The sequence below is a fragment of the Elgaria multicarinata genome, chromosome 9 (genome assembly GCF_023053635.1).
Source record: "Elgaria multicarinata webbii isolate HBS135686 ecotype San Diego chromosome 9, rElgMul1.1.pri, whole genome shotgun sequence".
Classification (NCBI taxonomy): Eukaryota; Metazoa; Chordata; class Lepidosauria; order Squamata; family Anguidae; genus Elgaria; species Elgaria multicarinata.
Window position 1 is genome coordinate 44,260,323 of NC_086179.1, and position 6,136 is coordinate 44,266,458.

Sequence of the window (6,136 nt, forward strand, 5' to 3'; positions counted from 1 at the left end):
ATAGCCATTAGAACAGAAATAAGAGTAAAGCTTTCATTCCCACAGTCAGCATCTCTTACCATTTGTTTTCAAAACACTGTATACCACCTTATACCTTTGTTGAACAACTATTCAACTGCTGTTGAAAATCATTTGAGGCTTCATTTCTCTGAAGTAGCTTTACAGCCAGCATAAAAAAATTACTCTCCAGGAAACAATGGAGTGCAGAATTTCCAGAGATACTAATATGAGGAGTTTTCCTTCTTACATAGCTGATAGCTTATTTTTTGTGACCGTTGCTGCTCAAAATGAATTGCTCCCTAAAATTGTTCATAAAAATGTCATAGTTAATGATTTCTGAATGTTGTACCATTTTTATACCATTGTAGCCATATAGGATATCTACTCTGTGTAAGCTATTTAGTTTGGACTGATCCAGTTAGATATTTTCCTGGCACTGTATTGGTTTATTGAGTATAAAACCCACAAAGTTTGCACTTCTATGCAGACTAAAGTAGGATCTACACTGGAGCCTCTTTTGTTTCTGAGGCACATTGTACCAGTTCCTTTTTTTTCAAATGCATTTACTGTGCTGTGCGCACACACCTTAGTGCAGCCTTCCCCAATCTTTATACCAGTTGCTGGAGAACACAACCAGGAGGGTGCTATTGCACTCATGTCCTGCTTGTGTGTTTCCCACAGGCAGCTGGTTGACCACTGGGTGAACAGAAGGCTGGACTAGATGGACTCTTAGTTTGATCCAGCATGGCTCCTCTTATGTTTTTAACTTCCCCCCGACATTTGGAACTACAGTGCCTAGCATTCCTACCTATTGACCATGCTGGCTGAATCTAATGGAAGTTATAGTCCAAAACATCTGGAGGGCAACAGGTTGGGGAAGGCTGCCTTAATGAATACAGCAGTTTCCACAGTGTTTACAATGCAATTTGGGACCACAGACTTTGCATGCAGAAGATCCCAGGTTCAATTTCTGGCACCTGCAGTTAGTGCTAGGAAAGAATCCGGCCTGAAACCCAAGAAAGCCATTGCTGCAAGTCTGCATCAACAATTCTGAGCTAGATGGACCCATGTCCTGGCTCAGAGTATAAGGTAGCTTCTTACGTTCCTAAAGTATAGCGTTATTGCAAGAGAAGCAGGACTTTGAAAGGGCACATGTGTTTCATCATGTGATTATAGCGGGAACGCATGCCACAGACCGTGCTACACTTGCCGGAGAAGTGGGAGGCCAGGCTGCCATTTCAAGGTGATCCCCCCGCCCCCGTCCAAGTCTGTTAACTGCATGCACACGTGTGCGGAAATACAGTTTTACAAATAAATTGTGTGGCTATTCACAGCTGCACAGCTTTGTAGGAGCTTGGTGGGGAAAAATAGCCTCCCTTTACGAAAAACACAGCATGGGTACTTGCAAATTCCTTCCTTTCATGCCTGAAGTCAGTTCAGAGCCGAGGGAATGTTTGGTTGTTTATTTATTTATTTATTTCTATACCTCACTATAGCTTAAGTTAGCAGCTTCCTAAAAAAACCCTGAACCCTGCAATGTTTTCCTTTAGGAATTAACCATTTGCAACCCCAGTCTTACTTGGCAAAGGGATTGTTCTTCTTTGCTTTTCCTTTTGTTTTCCTCCTCTGTTCCTTCTTCTCCTCCCCACCCCCAACCATCTAGATAGAAGAAACCCATTCAGCAGCCATTGGGCTCCATCACAGAGATGGAAGGAGATGCAGCAGCCCCAACACCAACCATGCTCATAGGCAGGTAGGCACGTTCTATCCATCCATCCCAGAAGCCAGAGGGAGCACTGGAAATCAAAATACATGCAAGGAAGGAATGGAGGAAAAGGAGAAAGACATTGAGGGAAGAGAGAAGAGTCTTCATTATGCTGGGATTTGGAGGATATGTACACCTGTAGCATGTAACCAAGTGGCTGTCTACTAGCCTGTGAGGAGAGCGTGAGCACAGAAGCATGTCCCAACAGGCTGGGGGATTTGGGATGGGACGGGGTGAGAGATTAGCCAACGCTGAGAAAAAGATGAATCAAACTAGGGTGACCATATGAAAAGAAGGACAGGGCTCCTGTATCTTTAACAGTTGTATAGAAAATGGAATTTCAGCAGGTGTCATTTGTATATGTGGAGAACCTGGTGAAATTCCCTCTTCATCACAACAGTTAAAGCTGCAGGAGCTATACTAGAGTTACCATTTTAAAAGAGGGCAGGTAACCTGCAGCTTTAACTGTTGTGACAAAGAGGAAATTTCACCAGGTTCTCCATATATACAAATGACACCTGCAGAAATCCCCTTTTCAATACAACTGTTAAAGATACAGGAGCCCTGTCCTCCTTTTCATATGGTCAGCCTAAATCAAACCCTAATTGCAGATGGGGTTAGGGTAACTCAGCCCTTGCTCTGCATATGCTTGAGGTAGCACTCTGCACATGCTTGGGGTAGCAACATGCATATTAGGGCTAAGGTAGCCATCCTGAATGCCCTGGTTCAAATTTGCCCTCTGAAATTCACTCAAAGTGCAATGTTTATTCAGAAATCAGCCCCCCCCTCACTTCAACAGGACTTACTCTCTAGTAAGTATATTTAGAGATTGCAACCGTTGAACAGTGTTGGGCTGATTTCTGAGTAAATACACCTAGGATTGTATTGCACATCACCTTAAAGTACTTTGATTTGACTGGATTTTGAGAGTTAATTATACCACGAACCCGAAAGACATACAAAAGCTAATTAACAAAATTCTACAAAAAGGAGGACGAGACAATGACGTTTTCAGAGAGTGTCATCTGATAACGCTCTGCTACTCATGCTAGCTCATTACTTACCGTTTAAACAGCAGATGCAAGGGTACAACTAATACTGTCAGTTTCTAGGGGGTTGACATCCTGCACAAGATAAATAACGTGGAAATTGCTTAGAACCACTGCTGAGTCTTCGGGTGTCTTTACTGCCTTTTTAGCCTTAAGCGCAGAAACTCCTCTGTCCTCTTCCCAAGCCTCCTTTCTGAATGCAAGAATGGGGAACTTGTTTTTCCTCTTTGTATGTTTCCATGGGATTTCTTTATCTCAACAGTCCAGAGGGAAGTGGTAACAACAAGCTAGTTTACAGAAGGTAACATGATCTGCCTTAATACATAACTGATGATCTTTGCTCTTGAGAAATGTTTGCTTAATTCCCCTTTGCCTCCCAATTTTTAATTTTTCTATCCAGATTAGGGGATCACTGTTTTGGCAAATTAGCTGCACTTAGGGGAGAAACAAAAACAGATGAAAGGGCATCAAGGATCGTGTTGTCAGGGGAGATTTCAGCCACTGTGACTTTCCTTTGTGAATAAATGCACAACTAGAACAGCTCGTCCTCTCCGTTGCGACTTCTCCTTGCTGTCTGTTAACACAAAGAAGTTTCTCATGCTCTTAAAAATGACATCCTTTAAAAATCCCCCTTCAAGAACTTCCTTTAACCCCCTTTATAAATTCTCCATTCAGTATGATGCTAAGACACAATTTTCCCCCTAACTATATTGATAATAGCTAGCTTGTACATCTAAGTATGACTCAGAGCTTCTTCGGATGGGGTGGGAGGCGTGGAAATCGCGGCCCTCCTGTCACTTTGCTTCCTGCTACTGTCCCACAACAGGGACAAGCAGCTTCCTCTTCCTTCACAAACTGAAGAAAGAGGAAGTAAACAAAGTCCATGTGGCCCATTGAAGTGGGCATTTTTATCACGCTGTTCTCCCTGCACACAGCAGGAAATGGTGGCACATTTCACTGTCGGAGGAAAAATCAGATTTTCCAGGGTCTTTTTTTTATTGAAAAAACAACCAGAAGGAGCAGGAAGTGCATGGAAGGCAGCCGGCATTGTGAAAAGGACCCGTGAAAATCCGTGAGTGCCCAGTAATGAGCATGCTATAAAACACTCATCTGATGATCCTCTCTTATTGCTGATGGTACAGTAATAACACTGGTGGACCATTCTTTGGTTGTGATAATGCTATGTTTACTTATCTAAGCTATCTAATCCACTGTATTGATTGACAATACAAGTATATTGTTCTAGAGATAATGTAGTGCATTTCTACATGAGGCTTCCCCCTCCCCCCCCATTTACTGGTGCTTCTGCTTTCGGATTCTTTGTGGGATTAAGATTGGCTCCTTTTAGGAACGTATTTGCATATGTGGTGGGAATGTAACTATGTTCAGAAATTGTGGAAGATGGTGTTTTTGGAGATTGAAGAAATTGTGGAAATGAAGATAGAACGAACACCAAAAGTTGCATTGCTGTCACTATTTGAAGAAGACTTTAAATGTAAAAAGGAAATTAAGGAACTGATAACGAATTTGTTGATCGCAGCAAGATTGATTGTAGCTAGGAACTGGAAGATTCAAGGGGAATATTCTATTGAAGAATGGTATAGAGAAGTTTGGGATATAGCTATTAATGATAAATTAACAAGTAATATTAAATGGAGAAGAGGTATAGCTAAATCAAATGATTTTGAAGGAATTTGGAAACAGTTCCTAATATTTGTGTTTTCTAAAGGAAGTGGGAAACCACCAGCAGAAGAAAGTATGAGATTCTGGAATCAGGAATGAGATCCCGAGGTGGGGGGTGCACTTGTATGTTAATTTTGATTATGTTATTAAGATAAGATATTATGTATTCAATATTCAACATTATGTAGTATGTTGTTGTTGTTGTTTTTTAATGTGAAATGTAATGGTATGTTTAAGTAATGTATATATATATATATATATATATATATATATATATATATAAAGATTGGCTCCTTTACATGTTTTTTCCCTGTGGCTTTTCTTGCTCTGCACTTCTATATGTTCCATTACAAAGCCATTAGGTGGCACTGCGGTATAGTGGAATTGCGCAATTACAGCACATGGGGCTTTATAACACCATTCAGAAAAAATGCCACACTTTCCTCATTAGGAAAAGAAAAACTTGTGATAATGATTGCAAAGCATGGGAGAGGCCCTGAAGGATGACAATGCTAAGGACCTGCAACCTGCCATGGGTGGGCAATCATGAAACACTCATAATCATAATGAGTGTGATTAGAGAGCTAGGACATCCCTGTGGTTCAAACCTTACCTTGGCTACAATGTACTTGATATACCTTGGGCAATTGAAGGTGTGATCTCAATATTGTTATTTTATTCTTACTAAGGGGATGACTCTGATAGAATTCATTACTATTGGTAATTTTTCTATTTGTGTTTATGGATTTGGCCATGCAGATTCCAAATGCACACCTATTACACACCAGTCTTCCTTTTTCCAGTGTATACCATACCTCAGCAGCTGTGGTGTAAGAAATGGCAGAGAATGTGGCACTCTCCAGGGGGGTGTCTACGTGACATGCTTTACAGCTGCTTCCTCCCCAAACCCCGCAGCACAATGCTGCAGGGAGGGAGAGCTAAATCTAGATGGGAGGAGGGAGTGCAGGCTATCCGCTGGCCATCCCACCTGTCAAGCCTATTCCCTGCCCAACTGCCTCTAGGAACGCCCCCAAACTGAAGCCACCACTGACAGATGGGAGAAACAACATGGTGGCATTGGAGCAAACAGAAAAATCACAGCCAAAGGACACCTCGAGAAAGCACAGTTTCAAAGATAAAACCCTGATGTGGCTGCGAGTTGGTGGCTGTGTCATATAAACAAGGCAGCGCCACTGAACAACCACTATGGGGTATTTGGTTGTATAGACAACCCAAATGTGAGACTACAGTTCCCACCAATGGCCAGATGTGTGGTTCATGTAGTTGGCTTCTATCTGGGGTTCATCAGCCTCTTTATTTGCAGGTCTTCAGGAAGGTTCTGAAGACCTGTTTTCGCTGGCTTTCGCATAATCTGTAGGCTGCAGGTTTTATTGGTGCAATCTGTTTTAATCATGTTTTATACTATTTTATTGCATATTTATAGCCTGTATATTTATATCCTATTTCCTGTACACTGCCTTAAGAGATTTTTACCCTTAAAGTTGGCCTAAAAATAATTTTAAATACAATCCCATACTCTCCCAGCCTGCACAACCAATGACCATACTGGGAGGGGATAATGGGAGTTGTTGTTACCAGGTTGGGAAGGTTCGGTTGAGCACTGTGTGGTGCCTTCGTA

General features: G+C 41.8%; 1 protein-coding gene across 1 annotated transcript in view; it reads right to left on the minus strand.

Annotated features, from left to right (window-relative positions):
* The window catches only part of PLEKHG7 (pleckstrin homology and RhoGEF domain containing G7), a 30,219-nt gene extending 27,047 nt beyond the window's left edge, over positions 1–3,172 (minus strand). Inside the window, exon 1 of the mRNA XM_063133804.1 lies at positions 2,830–3,172. The gene's annotated coding sequence lies outside the window, so the exon portion shown is untranslated. The remainder of the gene's footprint in view (positions 1–2,829) is intronic.
* Between the last annotated feature and the right edge of the window lie 2,964 nt (positions 3,173–6,136).